General features: G+C 43.1%; 1 protein-coding gene across 4 annotated transcripts in view; it reads left to right on the forward strand.

The window, feature by feature from the left end:
* The window catches only part of NPRL3 (NPR3 like, GATOR1 complex subunit), a 267,923-nt gene that overhangs the window by 193,203 nt on the left and 53,304 nt on the right, over window positions 1–21,416 (forward strand). The gene's annotated exons all lie outside the window — the stretch shown is intronic.

The following is a 21,416-nucleotide window of genomic DNA, read 5'->3' on the forward strand; positions in this document are numbered from 1 at the left end:
AGGTCGATCTGTGTGCCTCTCGCCTCAACAAGAAGGTTCAGAGATTCATAGCCAGGTCTTGTGATCCTCTGGCACTGGCAGACGACACAGATGCACTGGTGGCTCCCTGGGGTCGGTATGGGCTGATTTATGCATTTCAACCATTGAAAATTCTGCCGAGGCTTCTGCGCAGGATAGAGGTGGAAAACATTCCAGTCATTCTGGTGGCTCCATACTGGCCTCGTTGGTCTTGGTACGCAGACCTGATAAGGCTGGTTGCGGATACCCCTTGGAGACTTCCTCTCAGGGAAGATCTGCTGTCTCAAGGTCCGATCTTCCATCCGGCTTTACAGTCACTGGCTTTAACGGCATGGCTGTTGAAAATCGGGTGTTGAGAGATAGGGGTCTTTCTGACTCTGTGATTCCCACACTCTTGAAGGCTAGGAAGTCAACTTCCAGGAAGATCTACCATCGTACCTGGAAATCGTACATTTCATGGTGTGAATCGCTGAAGGTGCACCCTCATTTGTTTTCAGGGTTTTGGCCTTTTTGCAAAAAGGGGTTGAACAGCGGTTGGCTTTGGGTACCATCAAAGTCCAAGTTTCAGCTTGGGCTATATATTTTCAATGCCACTTAGCCACGCATGTCCTAATCTGGACTTTTATCCAGGGAGTGCGCCATATGGCTCCTTTGAGGCAATCACCGTTACCTCAATGGGATCTTAATCTGGTCTTATCTGTTCTTCAAAAGCCTCCTTTTGAAAAAAAAATTTGGGAGATTTCGCTGCTTTATTTGTCTCAGAAGGTTGTCTTCTTGGTGGCGATCACTTCTGCCCACAGGGTATCTGAATTGGGGGCGGTGTCTTGCCGTTCACCTTATCTGGTGGTACACAGGGATAAGGTGATACTTCGACCTAATCAGTCGTTCCTTCCTAAGGTGGTTTCTGATTTTCATCTGAATGAAGACATTGTGTTTCCTTCACTTTGCCCTAAACTAAGGAGTATGCCTTGCATTCTTTGGATGTGGTTTGGGCGATCAGGGTTTATTTAGAGACCACTGAGTCCTTTAGAAAATCAGATGCTCTTTTTGTCCTTACTGATGGACCGCGTAAGGGATTGGCTGTGTCTGCTGCAACCATTTCCAGATGGATTAGGCAGACGGTGGTACAGGCCTATTCACTGAGGGGGTCAGGTTCCTCCTTTCCCAGTGAAGTCTGATACTACGAGAGCGCTCAGTTTATCTTTGGCTTTTCGCCATCAGGCGTCGGTGCTACAAGTTTGCAAGGCGGCAACTTGGTCGTCTGTGCTTGCGTTCACAAAATTCTACAAGGTAGATGTGTTGGCATCCGCGGATGCTTCTTTTGGCCACAAGGTTTTGCAGGCTGCAGTTTAAAAAAAGGAATTCTGTTTAGTTTCTCTTTGAGAGTTACATTTTTTCCGGGTGAGCTCCAGTTGTTCCTGTTGAGCTCCATGTTGCCTGGCAAGCTAAGTTTAGCCATTGGGGACTTACGTTTTGTTTCTACGTGGTTTCCCACCCCTCATGATTATACTGCTTTGGGACATCCCTATTAGTCATGAAGATAAGGAGCTGCGTCTGTCGATGAATGATAGAGAAAAATTTATTTTTGTAAGAACTTACCGTTATATTCTTTTCTCTGAAGTTTATCGACAGACGCAGCACCCGCTCCTCTACTTCTGAGGTATGGGGCTTTTTGTCTTCTAGACACTGCTTGCAACTAAACTGTTTGATGATAGCAGAGTCTGAGGGGTTATCCCTGTAGGGACAGCCCCCATAGGCATGGTTAAATTTGAGGAGCATAACCCTATGAGTCATGAAGTTAATGAGCTGCGTCTGTTGATGAACTTCAGAGCAAAGCATTTTACTGTAAGTTCTTACAAAAATCCAGTTATTTCACCATCTTCTAGACTGCACACTCTTCTTTGGATCTACCACTAATAGATTGGTGTGTTTGAGTTTACCTTCATAATACATGATGATTAGGGATTATATAGTCAGTCTGAATTATTACACACATTTTTGGATTTATTTGGGATTGTTTTACTCATGTATTCTCATTAGATCTTTATTTTATTGAGGTGTAGATGTATTATTATTTTGTAACTGTTTTTTACTTTATTGATGAACTGAAATGGTACGTTTTTTATTCAGATTCTAACATTTGTTTTAGGATTATTCCCCTAAGGGCCCTTTCACACATACTATCCAATCTGCCTGTCAGTTTTTCAGGTGGACCGGATCGGATGCTTTATGCATCCCTATGGGGCAGTGGATGTCAGCGGAGACCTCTCCGCTGACACCTGCTGCTATCCGATTCCGATCCTGTCCGTGAAATCCGGACGGATGGAAACCCTATTTTCCATCCGTCTGGCGGATGAGAATGGACAGGCAGTCTGTTCTCATCTGATCTCCCCATAGAGGAGAGCGGGGATCTGACAGCTCTGTCTCTGTGCACAGAGCGGATCGATCCCCCGCTGAGCAGAGAACAGACCTCGTCGGACGTGTGAAAGGACTCTTACTTTTATTGGAATAAAGTTTGACCTCTTAGTAGTGGTGTGGCACATACATCAATTTCTATTTTCGTTACATTAAACTATCAGCCAATGAGATTGTGGAGATCCTCTCGGGTGTAAAAGCCGCCTGCCTGTGAACCAGTATATTTCAATCAACATTAATACCTTGACAGCAATAGCAATAAGATAATCTTATGGGTTCAGCACTATTTTCCCACTTTTTCTAGAACTATCACTGTTACAGTAAACAGGGCACATCTTCGGTGAAAACAAACTGCAATATAAAGATAATGGTGGCTATACAGTGGATTTAAAAAGTCTACACATACCTGTTAAAATGTCAGGTTTCAATGATGTAAAAATTGAGACAAAGATACATAATTTCAGAACTGTTTCCACCTTTAACCACTTTACGACCGGCGCACGACGATCTACGTCGGCACTCAGCCCCGGCCAGGCAAACTGACGTAGGCCTACGTCAGCACTTTTTGCCGGCCCTGTGCGCGCTCCCGCGCGCCCCCGCCGCCACCGATGGCTCGATTGGGTTCAGAACCGATCAGTCATCAGGTCCAGGCCAATCATTTTTGGTCTGGACCCGTTGATCGGTCCTGCCCAATCAGATCATCCTCTAAGCCTGTGAAATGTAAACACAGGCTTAGAGGAGATGTGCCCTCCCCCCACAACGGTCTTTTTGGATCCAACGTGAGAGGAGAGCACATCTTACTGTGAGTAATTGCACCAAGCACCCACACACAGCTAGATAGGCACATTTCACCCCCGATCGCCCCCCCCCCCAATTAACCCCTACAGCACCTGACACAACACACACTATATACAGCATATAGCAGTTACCTATATACCTGTATAAGTGTGATTTGTGAACAGGTGTAGCGCTTGCGACCCCCCCCCCCTTTTCCACTCAAATTACCCCCCACCCCCCCTAATAAAGATTTAACCCACTGATCTCCCCTGACCCCCCCCTGATCACCGCCGTTAACCCCTACACCCTCTGTCACATCAGCACTAATACAAACGCAATATACGGTGTTATTGTATTTTTGTATTAGTGTCATTGTGATCAGAATTAGCGCAGGCGACTAAGTTTCTGTCCCAAGAAGGTTTAGGGTCCCCCCCACCCGCCCAATAAAGATTTAAGCCCCTGACCCCCCCCTGATCACCCCTACACCCCCTGCCATAACACACACCGTATACAGTATATAGCATTTTGCTATATACCCGTATAAGTGTGATTTGTGGTCAGGTCTAGCGCTTGCGACCCCCCTTTTTCCACTTGAATTACCCGCCACCCCCCCCTAATAAAGATTTAAGCCCCTGATCCCCTCCTGATCACCGCTAGTTAACACCTACACCCTCTGTCACATCAGCACTAATACAAACGTAATATACTGTGTTTTTGTATATTTGTATTAGTGTCATTGTGATCAGAATTAGCGCAGGCGACTAAGTTTGTGTCCCAAGGAGGTTTAGGGTCCCCGCCACCCGCCCAATAAAGATTTAATCCCCTGATCCCCTCCTGATCACCCCTACACCCCCTGCCACAACGCACACTGTATACAGTATATAGCATTTTCTATATACCCGTATAAGTGTGACTTGTGACCAGGTTTAGCGCTTGCCACCGTTCCTTTTATCCTTAGGATACCCGCCAGTCCCTTCCAATAAAGATTTAAACCCCTGATCCCCCCCTGATCACATCCCGTTAACCCTACACCCTCTGTCACATTAGCACTAATACACACATAATATACTGTTTTTACTGTATTTTGTATTGGTGTCATTGTGACTTGAGGTTGCGCTAGCGAGCTAGTTTCTTTCCCAAAGGAGGTTTAGGGTCCCCGCCACCCCCCCCCAGATCCCCGGCGCATAGTTTAGAAGTAACCCCTTGATTGCCACACACACGCACGCACGCACGCACATACACTTCCATTTCTAGTATAGTGTTTGAACAGATCAATATCTGATCTGATCAGAACTATACTAGCGCCCCCATAGTTTAGGGTTCCCAAAACGCGGTGTTTGCACGATCAGTACTGATTCCGGCCAGCACCTGCGTTTAACCCTTTCACCCAGGCAAGTGTAGTAATCAATAGATTACTGTCACTTGCAAAAAAACACAAGACACAAAACCGCTGTGTTAGCAGAGTCAGGCCTGATCCCTGCTAGCATTAGCAGTTTTTTTTTGTAGCGCTTGAAATAATCTTCGACAACCAGGTGCTTTTATTACCTGTGAGTCGCATCACTGTACGGGTAAATTTAGTTACCAAAATGACCAAACGTTCGTACAATGATGAAGAGCTTATCAGTTATATGCTGACCGAGTCATCTGATAGCGAAGGGGAAGCTACAATGACCGAATTAGTGTCAGTATATGAACCTGATGACGGCAGCGGCTCCCTGACAGATAGCTCCGACGACAGATGGGTCCCTGTTAGACCCAGGCGTACCCGACCCCATTCTGAAGTTGTTGAGATGCAGGAATCGCAGGGTGCTCGTATGGAGCAGAGTGTGGTTACTAGTGCCGCTCATTTTTCTGGCGACCTGGCAAGCGCCAGCGGCCTAGTACAACCTGGACCTAGTACAACCAGCACTGCAGTAAGACCTGGTGACGTGGCGAGTCCCCTAAGTGCAGTTGAAGCTGGTGCGGTGGCTAGCACAAGTAGTGGCCCGCAGCCACCGCGTATTCGAAGACAGGCCCGTAGAGCCCATAGTGCCCTCCCTGATGCGCTGGCATTTCCTAATTGGCAACCCACTGATACTACAGCGCCAGTACTTCCCCCATTCACCGCCCAACCTGGAATCCACGTGGAGACAGCTGGTTTTACGCCCCTGAACTTTTTTGAGCTGTTCTTCACGGAAGATCTTTACAGATCTATTGTGGATCAATCAAATTTATATGCACAACAATTCATCGCCGCCAACCCAAATTCGCACCTTGCCAGATGATTGGGCTGGAAACCTATAACTGTTTCAGAATTTAAGATCTTTCTGGGCCTTTCCCTCCACATGGGCATAACTAAACAGAGTGAATTGCGGCTATATTGGTCCACTAGCCCAGTTCACCATATGCGCATGTACTCTATGTCCAGGACGAGATACGAGCAAATTCTGCGATTTATGCATTTCAGCGACCATGAAATCTGTCGTCCTCGGGGAGAGCCTGCATACGATCGGCTCCACAAAATTCGGCCCCTCATAGACCACTTCAATCAGCGGTTTGCAGCCTTGTTTACCCCCGAACAAGTTGTCTGCGTTGACGAGTCCCTGATTAAATTTACTGGCCGCCTTGCTATGAAACAGTACCTCCCCAGCAAGCGTGCTAAGTACGGGGTAAAACTGTATAAATTGTGTGACAGGGCCACAGGCTATACAGTTAGTTTCCGGGTCTATGAGGGAAAAGATAGCTGTGTGGAGCCCCCCAACTGCCCAGACTACATAGGGAGCAGCGGTAAGATCGTTTGGGACTTGGTGTCACCCTTATCCGGAAAGGGGTACCATTTGTACGTGGACAACTTTTACACAAGCGTGCCACTATTTAGTCACCTTCTCGATTTACAAATTGGCGCATGTGGCACCGTGCGACCTAATCGCCGGGGCTTCCCCCAACGGCTTGTAGATTCCCGTCTTAGTCGGGGGGCGAGAGCCTGCTTGAAAATGGACAAATTGCTTGCGGTGAAGTGGAAGGATACACTGGATGTTTATGTTCTGTCCTCCCTTCACCCAGACACGACGATCCAAATTCCTACAGCAACTGGCGTTATGGAGAAACCCCTCTGTGTCCACGAATATAACCTTAATATGGGAGGGGTGGACCTTAACGACCAGCTTTTGGCGCCGTATTTAGTTGCCCGTAAAGCCAGACGCTGGTACAAAAAAGTGTCTGTTTACCTATACCAATTGGCTATGCTGAACGCCTTTGTCCTATACAGGGCGTCAGGACGAACTGGATCTTTCCGGGAATTCCAGGAAGAGATCATCCTTGCCTACCTGTACCCAGGAGGCATGCCTGCCCAACTTCCCCTTCCAAATGCAGTGAGCCGGCTGCATGAGAGGCATTTTTCACATGTCCTCCCGAGTACCCCTACCCAAAGATGGCCCCAAAGAAGATGTCGTGTCTGTAGCAAGCGCGGATTTAGGCTTGACACCCGTTATTATTGTCCCAAATGTCCTGACCAACCTGGTCTCTGCATCGGGTAGAGCGCTACCATACACTAGTGGATTATTAGCGTAGGGTACAGCACGACACAGTGTAGGGCACATAAACACAGGGTCTCGAAGGATGTTGGATGTCCATCGACATTTTGAGAGACCCAAGCTGGAAGAGAAGATCGCAGAAGATCGCAGTCCCTCCCAAATCAAGAAATAAAGGAACAGTTAGAAAGAAAAATAAAAGGATCCAAAAACTGTTGTGGTGTCAGTAATTTTATATGTCCTTCTACTCCTTCCTACTATACTTTTTTCAATGTCCTTTGTTTGTTTTTTCATTCTTTTGTGACCTGTTTCTCTTGCAGGTACTCGTCGGCTACCACGCATTGATTTTATATATTCTGACACAAACAGCGTTTGCGCTCAGCATATATGGATACCTTTGCTGATAGCAGCTGTGGTGATTTTCTGATTTCAGCACTGCAGTTAAAATCCTATTTTGGTATACGTCGATAGTGCCGTGTATACCCATCATTAAATTCAGTGGGTGGTTGTTTGGGCGGTTAATGATGAAGATCCAAAAACTGTTGTTGTCAGTCATTTTATATGTCCTTCTACTCTTCCTACTGTACTTTTTTTAATGTACTTTTTGTTTTTTCATTCTTTTGTGACCTGTTTCTCTTGCAGGTACTCGTCGGCTACCACGCATTGATTTTATATATTCTGACACAAACAGTGTTTGCGCTCAGCATATATGGATACCTTTGCTGATAGCAGCTGTGGTGATTTTCTGATTTCAGCACTGCAGTTAAAATCCTATTTTGGTATACGTGGATAGTGTCGTGTATACCCATCATTAAATTCAGTGGGTGGTTGTTTGGGCGGTTAATGATGAGTAATACTACGCATTATTCCTGTGCTGATTTCTGATAGGTTCTCTTTTTTTCCGTTCAGCCCACAGGCTGCATGAAAAAAAAAAAAACCTATATGCCAAACAAGGACCAGCAATGTACTGGTACGTTGCTGGACTTTGAGTGGTTATACCAGGATGATGCCTGCAGATTTAGGCATCATCTTGGTATCGTTTTTTACAGCCAGCGGTCGGCTTACATGTAAAAGCAATTCTAGCAGGTAATTGGCCGCTAGACTGCTTTTACATGCAGTGGGAGGGGCCTCCCCCCCCCCCCACTGCCGCCTTCCGCAGCCTTCCGTGGTTTTTCTCTGGCTCTCCTGTCCCACCGGTTAACCCGAGAGTGCAGCCGGTGGTTCAATTATCTAACCATAGAGCTAATTGGAGATGAGAATGGCTCCAATCATCTCTATGGCCTAAGATGCCGGAGGCTACGAGCATTTTATGACTTCTGTTTCGCCAGAAATAAACAGGGCCATTGGGAAATTGGGAAAGTATTTTATCACACCAATTTTGGTGTGGTCAGATGCGTTAAGGTCAGAGGAGAGATCTAGAGTCTAAAAGACCCCAATTTTTTTAAAAAAGAGTACCTGTCACCACAGATTGCTATCATAGGGGATATTTAAATTCACTATGATAACAATAAAAATGATTTAAAAAAAAAAAAATTAAAGGAAAGGTGTCAAAATAACATAAAAAAGCAAAAGAAAAAAAAAAAAATTGAGCCCCCCCCCCTTACCCCCGGGGCTTGCGCGCAATGGCGCACGCAAGTGGTGGTCTAGTGTCATATGTAAACCGCAATTGCAGCATGCATGTGAGGTATCGCCGCGATCGCCAGATCGAGTGCAGTAATTCTTGCAGTAGACCTCCTCTGTAAGTCTAAAGTGGTAACCTGTAGAGACTTTTAAAGGTTTTTAAAAATGTACATATGTTTTTGCCGCTGCGCAGGCATGCGCAATTTTTAAAGCATGTCATGTTAGGTGTCTATGAACTCGGCATAAGATCATCTATTAAATTTTACCAAAAAAATTGGAATTATATAGTGTATTTGTGCAATAAATTAAAAAAAATGTATTTTTTTCGCAAAAATTGCGTTTGGAAAATCTGTGCGCAAATACCGTGTGACAAAAACATTTGCAACATCCACCATTTTATTCTATAGGGCCTCTGCTTTAAAAAAATATATAATGTTTGGGGGTTCAAAGTAATTTTCTAGTAAAACAAAAATATTTTTTCATGTAAACAAAAAGGCACAGAAAAGGCTTGGTTTTCAAGTGGTTAGAAGAGTGGGTGATGTGTGGATAAGATTGAGCATAAAATGCCGGGACTGTTCAAACACCCCCCTAATGACCCCTTTTTGAAAAGTAGACACCCAAAGCTTTTTTCTGAGAGGCATGGTGAGTCCATGGAGTATTTTATATTTTGCCACAAGTTTCGGGAAAATTATTATTTTTTTTTTTTTTGTTGTTTTTTTACAGAAAGTTGTCACTAAATGATATATTGCTCATGCATGCTATGGGAATATGTGAAATGACACCCCAAAATACATTCTTTTGCTTCTCCTGAGTACAGGGATACCACATGTGTGAGACTTTTTGGGAGCCTAGCTGTGTACGCGCCCCCGAAAACCAATCCACATCTTCAGGTTTACTAATGGCGAAAATTGCTGATTTTACCCCTGACTACCGGTCACAGTTTCAGAGGCCCTGAAATTTCAAGATGGCACAAAACCCCCCCAAATGACCCCATTTTGCAAAGTAGACACTCCAAGCTACTGGCTGAGAAGTATGGTGAGTCCATGGAATAGTTTATATTTTGCCACAAGTTTCGGGGAAAAAATTTTTTTTTATTTTTTTACACAAAGTTGTCAGTAAATTATATATTGCTCACACAGGCCATGGGTATATGTGAAATGACACCCCAAAATACATTCTGCTGCTTCTCCTGAGTACAATGATACCCCATGTGTGAGACTTTTTGCCAGTCTAGCCGCGTACAGGACCCGGAAAACCAATGCGCACCTTTAGGCTTTCTAAGGGCGTAAATTGTTGATCTCACTCCTTACTACCTATCACACTTTTGAAGTCCATAAAAAGCCAAGATTGCACAAACCCCCCCCAAATGACCCCATTTTGCAAAGTAGACACTCCAATCTATTTGCTGAGAGGCATGGTGAGTATTTTGCAGCTCTCATTTTTTTTGGAAAATGAAGAAAAAACAGGAAAATGCATTTTTTTTCCTCTTTTTTCAATTTCCAAAACTTTGTGACAAAAAGTGAGATCTGCAAAACACTCAACATGCCTCTCTGCAAATAGCTCAGGGTGTCTACTTTCCGAAAAGGGGTCATTTGGGGGGGGGGGGGGTTGTGCTGTCTTGGCATTTCATGGCCTCCAAAACTGTGATAGGTAGTCAGGAGTGAAATCAACAATTTACGCCCTTGGAAAGCCTGAAGGCGATGATTGGTTTTCGGGGTCCTGTACTCGGCTAGACTGCAAAAAAGTCTCACACATGGGGTATCCCTATACTCAGGAGAAGCAGCAGAATGTATTTTGGGGTGTCAGTTCACATATACCCATGGCATGTGTGAGCAATATATCATTTACTGACAACTTTGTGTAAAAAAAAAAAAATATATATATATATTTCCCGGAACTTGTGGCAAAATATAAAATATTCCATGGACTCACCATGCCTCTCAGCAAATAGCTTGGGGTGTCTACTTTCCAAAATGGGGTCATTTGGGGGGGTTTTGTGCTATCTTGGAATTTTAGGGCCTCCGAAACTGTGATAGGTAGTCAGGAGTGAAATCAACAATTTACGCCCTTGGAAAGCCTGAAAGCGGGGACTGGTTTTCGGGGACCTGTACTCGGCTAGACTGCAAAAAAGTCTCACACATGGGGTATCCCTGTACTCAGGAGAAGCAGCAGAATGTATTTTGGGGTGTCATTTCACATATACCCATGGCATGTGTGAGCAATATTTCATTTACTGACAACTTTGTGAAAAAAAAAAAATATATATATATATATATATATATATATATATATGTATTTTCCGGAACTTGTGGCAGAATATAAAATATTCCATGGACTCACCATGCCTCTCAGCAAATAGCTTGGGGTGTCTACTTTCCAAAATGGGGTCATTTGGGGGGGGGGGTTTGTGCTATCTTGGAATTTTAGGGCCTCCGAAACTGTGACAGGTAGTGCAGAGGTGACATGCACAATTTACGCCATTAGAAAACCTGGTTGATTGGTTTTCGCGGTCCTGTACACAGCTAGGCTCCCAAAAAGTCTCACACATGGGGCATCCCCATTCTCAGGAGAAGTGGCAGAATGTATTTTGGGGTGTCATTCCACATATACCCATGTCATGTGTGAGAATTTTATCTTTTAGTGACAACGTTGTGTAAAAAAAAAAAATAAAAAAAAAAATAGTAATATTCCCAAAACTTGTGGTAAAATATAAAATATTCCATGGACTCACCATGCCTCTCAGCAAACAGCTTGGGGTGTCTACTTTCCAAAATGGGGTCATTTGGGGGCGGGGTTTTGTGGTATCTTGACATTTCAGGGCCTCCTAAACCGTTAGAGGTAGTGAGAAAATGCAATGAAAAATGTACGCCCTTTGAAATTCTGATGGTGGGGATTTGTTTTTGTGGTCCCGTACACAGCTAGGCTCCCAAAAAGTCCCACATATGTGGTATCCCTGTACTCAGGAGAAGCAGCAGAATATATTTTGGGGTGTAATTACACATATACCCATGGCATGTGTGAGCAATATATCATTTCAATGACAACTTTGTGTAAAAAAAAAAAAAAAATTTTTAGTCATTTTTCAAACACCTGTGACAAAAAAATGAAATATTCAATGAGCTCAACATGCCTCTCAGAACATTCCTTAGGATGTCTACTTTCCAAAAAGTGGTAGTTTGGGGGGGGGTTTTGTACTGCCCTGCCATTTTAGCACTTCATGTAATGAGATAGGCAGTCAAAAATTAAAGCTGCGTAAATTTCAGTATTTACACCATAGTTTGTAGACGCTATAACTTTTGCGCAAACCAATAAAAATACGCTCATTGAATTTTTTTTTGTCAAAGACATGTAGCTAAATATATTTTGGCCAAAAAAAATACATAAATTGAGTATATTGGATATTTTTTAAAAGACAAAGTTGAAAATGTCATTTTTTTGCAAAATTTTCGCTCTTTTTTTATTAATATCGCAAAAAATAAAAAGCGCAGAGGTGATCAAATACCACCAAAAGAAAGCTCTGTTTGTGGGAAAAAAAGGACATAAATTTTGTTTGGGTACCATATTGCATGACCGCACAATTGTCAGTTAAAGTCACGCAGTGCCGAGTCGTAAAATACCCCCTGGTCGGAATGGGGGTAAAATCTTCTGGGGCTTAAGTGGTTAATGTGACCTATAAACTGTGCAACTCAATTGAAAAACAAAGTGAAATCTTTTTGGGGGGATAAAATAAAAAACGAAAATAATGTGGTTGAATAAGTGTGCACACCCACTTCTGAACTGTGTTCAGAATTAGGCAATCGCATTCAAACTCATGTTAAATGGGAATCAGTACACACCTGCCATCATTTAAAAAGCCTCTAATTAACCCCAAATAAAGTTCATCTGTTTTAGTAGGTTTTTCCTGACATTTTCACATCCTACTGCAAAAGCCATGGTCCGCAGAGATCTTCCAAAGCATTAGAGGGATCTCATTGTTAAAAGGTATCAGTCAGGACAAGGGTACAAAAGAATCTCCAAAGCATTAGTTATACCATGGAACACAGTGAAGACAGTCCTCATCACGTGGAGAAAATATGGCACAATAGTGATATTATCAAGAACTGGACGTCCCTCCAAAATTGATGTATAGACTGGAAGAAAACTGGTCAGGGAGGCTGCCAAGAGGCCTACAGCAACATTAACCACTTTACCGCTGCTTACTAGAGCACTACTGCGGCAAAGTGGCTCTAGTAGGTCTGACGACGTAGACCTACGTCAGGCGCGATCTCGGCTCCCAGAGCGCGCTCCCGCGCGCCGCGGGAGCCTAGTCCGATCGGATTCGGTAGGGAACCGATCAGTCACCAGACACCAATGATTTTTGGTCAGTGTCTGGCAATCGGTCCCAACCAATGGCAATCTGTCCCCTGCCTGTGTAATGTAAACACAGGCAGGGGAAGTGATGTCACTGTCCCTCCTAGAGTCCTTTCGGTTCCAGGAGAAGACAGAGACACATCAAAAACATGAGTTTCCACCAACACTACACTAACACACCTCACATAGGCACATTTAACCCCTTGATCACCTCTGATCACCCCCAAACCCCTCACAGTGAACACTATATACAGTGGTATACAGATATTTTACTGATCACTGTTTAAGTGTCACTTGTGAGCCTAGTTTGCGCCTGCGTTAGGCCCAAATAGGGTTAGGGCACCTGCCACCTATCCCCTAATAAAGTTTTAACCCCTTGATCAGCCCCAGTTAACCCCTTCACTCCCTATTACTCTGTGCACTAAATACAGTATATAGGTAAATACTGATCACTGTATTTAGTGTCACTAGTGACCCTAATTTGCGCTTGCGCTAAGCCCAGATAGGGTTAGGGCACCCGCCACCTATCCCCTAATAAACTTTTAACCCCTTGATCTCCCCAGTTAACCCCTTCACTCCCTATAACACAGTGCACTAATATATACAGTATATCAGATAACTACTGATCACTGTATTTAGTGTCACTTGTGACCCTGATTTGCGCTGCGCTAAGCCCAAATAGGTTTAGGCCACCCGCCATCTATCCCCTATAAAGGTTTAACCCCTTGATCTTCCCCAGTTAACCCCTTCACTGCCCTGTCACAGTGTTCACTATATACAGTGATTACCGATCACTGTATTAGCGTCACGGGTGACACAACTTAGGCTAGCTAGTTAGCGTCAGGGTCCCACTACACCACCGTTACTTAGCGTCAGTTAGAGTCAAGTACACTAACACACATACACACACACCTCCATTACTAGTATAGTGTTTGAACAGATCAATATCTGATCTGATCAGAACTATACTAGTGTCCTCATAATTTAGTGTTCCCAAAACGCAGTGTTTGCACAATCAGCACTGATTCCTGCTAGCACCTGCGTTTAGCCCCCTTGCCCAGACCACCTTACCCAGGCAAGTGTAGTAATCAATAGATTACTGACACTTCCAAAAAACACAAATCACACAAAACCGCTGCATTAGCAGAGTCAGGCCTGATCTCTGTTAGCACTAGCAGTTTTTTTTTTTGTAGCGACCAAATAGTCCTCGACAACCAGGTGCTTTTATTACCTAGTAGTCACACTACTGTACCGGTAAATTTAGGTACTAAAATGACCAAACGTTGGTACAGTGGTGAAGAGGTCTACAGTATAATGGCCATGTCAGGTGAGAGCGATGGGGAAGCCTCACTGGCAGAATCAGGGTCAATATACGAACCAGATGACAGCAGCGGCTCCCTGACAGATAGCTCCGACAGAGGGGTCCCTGCTAAGGTCAGGCGTACCCGACCCCATTCATGAGTTGCTGATTTGCAAGAACCGGGAGTTTCTCGTATGCAGCAGAGTGCCAGTACTAGTGCCGCTCACACTTCTCGTGATCTGGCAAGTACGAGCGGCCTAGTACATCCTGGACCTTCAACCAGCACTGCAGTATCACCTGGTGACGTGGCGAGTCACCTAAGTGCAGTTGAAGCTGGTGCGGTGGCTAGAATGAGTAGTGGCCCGCAGCCACCGCGTATCCGAAGACAGGCCCATAGTGCCCTCCCTGAAGCGCTGGCATTTCCTAATTGGCAGCCCACAGATTCCACAGCGCCAGTACTTCCCCCTTATTCACAGCCCAACCTGGAATCCACGTGGAGACAGCTGGTTTTAATCCCATTAACTTTTTGAGCTGTTCTTCACGGAAGATCTTTTGAGATCTATTGTGGACCAATCAAATTTATACGCTCAACAATTAATCGCCGCCAACCCAAATTCACCCCTTGCCAGACCATTCGCCTGGAATCCTATTACGATTCCCGATTTTAAAAAGTTTCTGGGCCTTTCCTTTAACACGGGCATTACAAGAAAGAATGAAATACGGTTATATTGGTCCACTGACCCAATTCATCAAATGCACGTGTTCTCTGCTGTTATGTCCAGGATTCGATACGAACAAATATTTCGGTTCATGCATTTCAACGACCATGAACTCTGTCGTCCTCGGGGAGACCCTGAATATGATTGGCTCCACAACATTCGGCCCCTCATAGACCACTTCAATCAGCGGTTTGCAGCCTTGTTTACCCCCCAACAAGATGTCTGCGTTGACGAGTCCCTGATTAAGTTTACTGGCCGCCTTGCTATCAAACAGTACCTCCCCAGCAAGCGTGCCAGATACGGGGTCAAGTTGTATAAGCTGTGTGACAGAGCCACAGGCTAAACAGTTAATTTCCGTGTCTATGAGGGAAAAGATAGCACTGTGGAGCCCCCCGATTGCCCAGACTACATAGGGAGCAGCGGCAAGATAGTTTGGGACTTGGTGTCACCCTTATTCCGAAAGGGGTACCACTTGTACGTGGACAATTTTTATTCAAGCGTGACACTTTTTAGACACCTCTTTCAATTGCAAATTGGCGCTTGTGGCACCGTGCGATCTAATCGCCGGGGCTTCCCCCAACGGCTAGTAAATGCCCCACTGAGCTCGGGGGAGAGAGCCTGCTTGAGGTGCGAGGAATTGCTTGCAGTGAAGTGGAGGGACAAACGGAACGTTTTCGTTCTGTCCTCCATTCACCCAGACATGGCAGTCCAAATTACTACGGTCACCGGTGTTGTTGTTGAGAAGCCCCTCTGTGTCCACGACTATAACCGTAAAATGGGAGGGGTGGACTTCAACGACCAAATGATGGGACCGTACTTAATTGCCCGTAAGGCCAGACGCTGGTACAAAAAAATGTCTGTATACCTATTTCAATTGGCTATTTACAACGCTTTTGTCTTATACAAAGCGTCTGCCAGGACATTATCCTTCTTTCAATTCCAAGAAGAGATAATCAGAGCCCTTCTGTATCCAGGTGGTGCTTCTGCCCAAATTCCCCAACCAGATGCAGTGAGCCGGCTGCATGAGAGGCATTTTCCGGAATTCCTCCCGAGTACCCCTACCCAACGATACCCCCAAAAAAGATGCCGTGTCTGCAGCAAGCGCGGATTTAGGCGTGACACCCGGAATTATTGTCCTGACTGACCTGGTCTTTGCCACGGTGACTGTTTCTGTCGCTACCACACACTAGTGGATTATTAGGGTAGGGTACAGCACGGCACAATTTAGGGCACATTTACACAGGGTCTCAAAAGATGTTCGATGGCTATCGTCATTTTGAGAGACCCGAACCTGGAATCTGGAACTCTAACGTTTGAAGAAAAAATAAATAAATACATAAAAGCCAAAAATAGTTGTCGTCTAAGTCATTTTTAATGTTCTACACTTCCTACTGTACTTTTACTGTACTTTGTTTGTTTTTTTTCATTCTTTTGTGACCTGTTTCTCTTGCAGGTACTCCTCGGCTGCCACGGCATTGATTTTATATATTCTGACACAAACAGCATTTGCGCTCAGCATATATGGATACCTTTGCTGGCAGCAGCTGTGGTGATTTTCTGATTTCAGCACTGCAGTTAAAATCCTATTTTGGTATACGTGGATAGTGTCGTGTATACCCATCATTAAATTCAGTGAGTGGTTGTTTGGGCGGTTAATGACAGACTTGTATAAAGTACTCGAAATTTCTACTTGAGTAAAAGTACAAGTGCTCGATCAAAAAGTGACTTGAGTAGAAGTGGAAGTGCTCGCAGAAAAAGTTACTTAAGTAGAAGTACTAAAGTATTCAACATTTTTTTTACTTAAGTATTGCAAGTAGTTTTTTCAAAAAATTTGCTACTTAAGTACTAAAAGTAAAAAGTACCAGTAGTTTTGAAAAAAAAATTCTACTCAAGTACTGAAAGTAAAAGTACAAGTACTGTGTTATGTAGTTATTAAAGAAAGAAGTCAAAAGTTTGAACATCATATTGTTTTTATTATTTCAAATGATTTATTCAAACGATTAACCTGTGTTTGTTAGTAGTTTCTTGATGCACTTTAAGCGCTGTAGCACCATTTATTTGTTTGTTTCATATTTTCTTTTTATTGGAAAGATTTGGTATAGCAGCTTTTATTATACACAGCCTTTATTTTCCTATGCGCTTATTTACAAATGACATTATACACATTTTTTTGAGCTTTATGCAACCTGCCATCTACTGTTCTGGCAGTGGTAATTTTTATAATAGTAACGAGTAACTATGCAGCACAAAAAAAAAATATTGGAGTAGAAGTATCAAAATCATCGAAAAAATGTAGTGAAGTAAAAGTAGAAGTAGTAGAAAACAATTCTACTCTAGGAAAGTACAGATACCGCATTTCGGTACTTAAGTACAGTACTTAAGTAGTTCTACTTCGTTACTATACATCTCTGGTTAATGATGAGTAATACTACACATTATTCCTGTGCTGATTTCTGATAGGTTCTCTTTTTTTTCGTTCAGCCTACAGGCTGCATGAAAAAAAAAAAAACTATATGCCAAACAAGGACCAGCAATGTTGCTGGACTTTGAGTGGTTATACCAGGATGATGCCTGCAGATTTAGGCATTATCTTGGTATCCCCCCCCCCCCTTTGTTGCCGCCTTCCACGGTTTTTCTCGGGCTCTCCTGTCCCACCGGTTAACCCGAGAGTGCAGTCGGTGGTTCAGTTATCTAACCATAGAGCTGATTGGAGATGAGAATGGCTCCAATCATCTCTATGGCCTAAGATACCGGAAGCTACGAGCATTTCATGACTTCTGTTTCGCCAGAAATAAACATCGCCGCTAGGAAATTGGGAAAGCATTTTATCACACCAATTTTGGTGTGGTCAAATGCATTAAGGTCAGAGGAAAGATCTAGAGTCTAAAATACCCCAATTTTTTTAAAAAAGAGTACCTGTCACTACAGATTGCTATCATAGGGGAAATGTAAATTCACTGTGATAACAATAAAAATGATAAAAAAAAAAAAAATGAAAGAAAAGGTGTCAAAATAACATAAAAAAAAAAATAAAAAAAAAAATCAAGCCCCCCTGTCCCCCGTGCTTGCGCGCAAATGCGCACACAAGCGTTGGTCTAGTGTCGTATGTAAACCGCAATTGCACCATGCATGTGAGGTATCGCCGCGAATGCCAGGTCGAGGACAATAATTCTTGCAGTAGACCTCCTCTGTAAGTCCAAAGTGGTAACCTGTAAAGACTTTTAAAGGCTTTTAAAACTGTACGTAGTTTGATGCTGCTGCACGGGCGTGTGCAATTTTTAAAGCATATCATGTTTGGTGTCTATGTACTCAACATAAGATCATATTTTAAATTTTACCAAACAATTAGGAATTGTGTATTTCTGCATTAAATATAAAAAAAAAGTGTTTTTTTAACGCAAAAATTGCGTTTGGAAAATGTGTGCGCAAATACCGTGTGACAAAAAAAATTGCAACATCAACCATTTTGTTTTGTAGGGCCTCTGCTTTAAAAAAATATATAATGTTTGGGGGTTCAAAGTAATATTTTTTCATGTAAACAAAAAGTCACAGAAAAGGCTTGGTTAGAAGAGTGGGTGATGTGTTGCTAAGATTGAGCATAAAATGCCAGGACTGTTCAAACACCCCCCCAAATGACCCCTTTTTGGAAAGTAGACACCCAAAGCTATTTGCTGAGAGGCATATTGAGTCCATGGAGTATTTTACATTTTGCCCTAAGTTTCAGGAAAATTACAATTTTTTTTTTTTGTTTTTTTTTTTTTACAGAAAGTTGTCACTAAATGATATATTGCTCACGCATGCCATGGGTATATGTGAAATGACACCCCAAAATACATTCTGCTGCTTCTCCTGAGTACAGGGATACCCCATGTGTGAGACTTTTTGGCAGTCTAGCCACGTACAGGACCCCCCAAAACCAATCCCCATCTTCAAGTTTTCTAATGGCGCAAATTGCTTATTTTACCTCTGCACTACCTGTCACAGTTTCAGAGGCCCTGACATTTCAAGATAGCGCAAACCCCCCCCCCCCCCCCCCAAATGACCCAATTTTGCAAAGTAGACACTCCAAGCTATTAGTTGAGAGGCATGATGAGTCCATGGAATAGTTTATATTTTGCCACAAGTTTCGGGAAAAGTATTATTTATTTATTTATTTATTGTTTACATAAAGTTGTCAGTAAATGATATAATGCTCACACATGCCATGGGTATATGTGAAATGACACCCCAAAATACATTCTTCTGCTTCTTTTGAGTACAGGGATACCCCATGTGTGAGACTTTTTGGCAGTCTAGCCTCGTACAGGACCCGGAAAACCAATCACCACCTTCAGACTTTCTAAGGGCGTAAATTGTTGATCTCACTCCTTACTACCTATCACAATTTTGAAGGCCATGAAATGCCAAGATGGCACTAAACCCCCCCCCCCCCCCAAATGACCAAATTTTGCAAAGTAGACACTCCAATCTATTTGCTGAGAGGCATGGTGAGTATTTTGCAGCTCTCATTTTTTTTGGAAAATGAAGAAAAAACAGGAAAATGCATTTTTTTCCTCTTTTTTCAATTTCCAAAACTTTTTGACAAAAAGTGAGATCTGCAAAACACTCAACATGCCTCTCTGCAAATAGCTTAGGGTGTCTACTTTCTGAAAAGGGGTCATTTGGGTGGGGGTTGTGCTGTCTTGGCATTTCATGGCCTCCGAAACTGTGATAGGTAGTCAGGAGTAAAATCAACAATTTATGCCCTTGGAAAGCCTGAAAGTGGTGATTGATTTTTGGGGTCTTGTACTTTCGGCTAGACTGCAAAAAAGTCTCACACATGGGGTATCCCTGTACTCAGGAGCAGTAGAATGTATTTTGGGGTGTCATTTCACATATACCCATGGCATGTGTGAGAAATATATCATTTAGTGACAACTTTGTGTAAAAAAAAAAAAAAATAATAATATATTTCCTGGAACTTGTGGCAAAATATAAAATATTCCATGGACTCACAATGCCTCTCCGCAAATAGCTTGGGGTGTCTACTTTGCAAAATGGGGTCATTTGGGGGGGTTTTGTGCTATCTTGAAATTTCAGGGCCTCCGAAACTGTGATGGGTAGTGAGGAGTAAAATCAAAAATTTACGCCATTAGAAAACCTGAAGATGGTGATTGATTTTCCGGGTCCCGTACGCAGCTAGGCTTTCAAAAAGTCTCACACATGGGGTATCCTCATACTCAGGAGAAGCGGCAGAATGTATTTTGGGGTGTCATTCCACATATACCCATGTCATGTGTGAGAAATGTATCTTTTAGTGACAACTTTGTGTTAAAAAAAAAAAATAAAAAAAAAAAAATTTAATTTTCCCAAAACTTTTGGCAAAATATTCCATGGACTCACCATGCCTCTCAGCAAACAGCTTGGGATGTCTACTTTCCAAAATGGGGTCATTTGGGGGGGGTTTTGTGGTATCTTGACATTTCAGGGCCTCCTAAACCGTTATAGGTAGTGAGAAAATGCAATGAAAAATGTACGCCCTTTGAAATTCTGATGGTGGGGATTGGTTTTCGAGGTCCCGTACACAGCTAGGCTCCCAAAAAGTCTCACATATGTGGTATCCTTGTACTCAGGAGAAGCAGCAGAATGTATTTTGGGGTGTAATTACACATATACCCATGGCATGTGCGAGCAATATATCATTTCAATGACAACTTCATTCAAATATTCAATGAGCTCAACATGCCTCTCAGGACATTCCTTAGGATGTCTACTTTCCAAAAAGTGGTAATTTGGGGGGGGGGGGGGTTTGTACTGCCCTGCCATTTTATCACTTCATGAAATGAGATAGGCAGTCAGAAATTAAAGCTGCGTAAATTTCAGTATTTACACCATAGTTTGTAGACGCTATAACTTTTGCGCAAACCAATAAATATACGCTCGTTGAAATTTTTTTTGTCAAAGACATGTAGCTAAATACATTTTGGCCAAAAAATATGACCTAAATTGAGTATATTGCATATTTTTGAAAAGACAAAGTTAAAAATGTAATTTTTTCTCAAAATTTTCGCTTTTTTTATTAATATCGCAAAAAATAAAAAGCGCAGAGGTGATCAAATACCACCAAAAGAAAGCTCTGTTTGTGGGAAAAAAAGGACGTAAATTTTGTTTGGGTACCAGATTGCATGACCGCACAATTGTCAGTTAATTTCATGCAGTGCCGAGTTGCAAAAAGTGGTCCAGACGTAAGACAGCAAAATCCTCCCGTGGTAAAGTGGTTAAAGGAGTTGCAGGAATATCTGGCAAGTACTGGCTGTGTGGTACGTGACAAAAATCTCCTGTATTTTTCATATGTCTGGGCTATGGGGTAGAGTGGCAAGACGGAAGCCTTTTCCTATGAAAAAAAAAACCTCCAAGCCCAGCTAAATTTTGCAAATACACATCTGAAGTCTCCCAAAAGCATGTATGAAAATGTGTTCTGGTCTGATGAAACCAAGGTTGAACTTTTTGGCCATAATTCCAAAAGATATTTTTGGCGCAAAAACAACACTGCACATCACCAAAAGAACACTATACCCACAGTGAAGCATGGTGGTGGCAGCATCATGCTTTGGGGCTGTTTTTCTTCAGCTGGAACAGGGCCCTTAGTCAAAGTAGAAGGAATTATGAACGGTTCCAAATACCAGTCAATATTGGCACAAAACCTTCAGGCTTCTGCTAGAAAGCTGA

Source organism: Pelophylax lessonae (genome assembly GCF_965119305.1).
Source record: "Pelophylax lessonae genome assembly, chromosome: 6".
In the NCBI taxonomy this organism is placed as follows: Eukaryota; Metazoa; Chordata; class Amphibia; order Anura; family Ranidae; genus Pelophylax; species Pelophylax lessonae.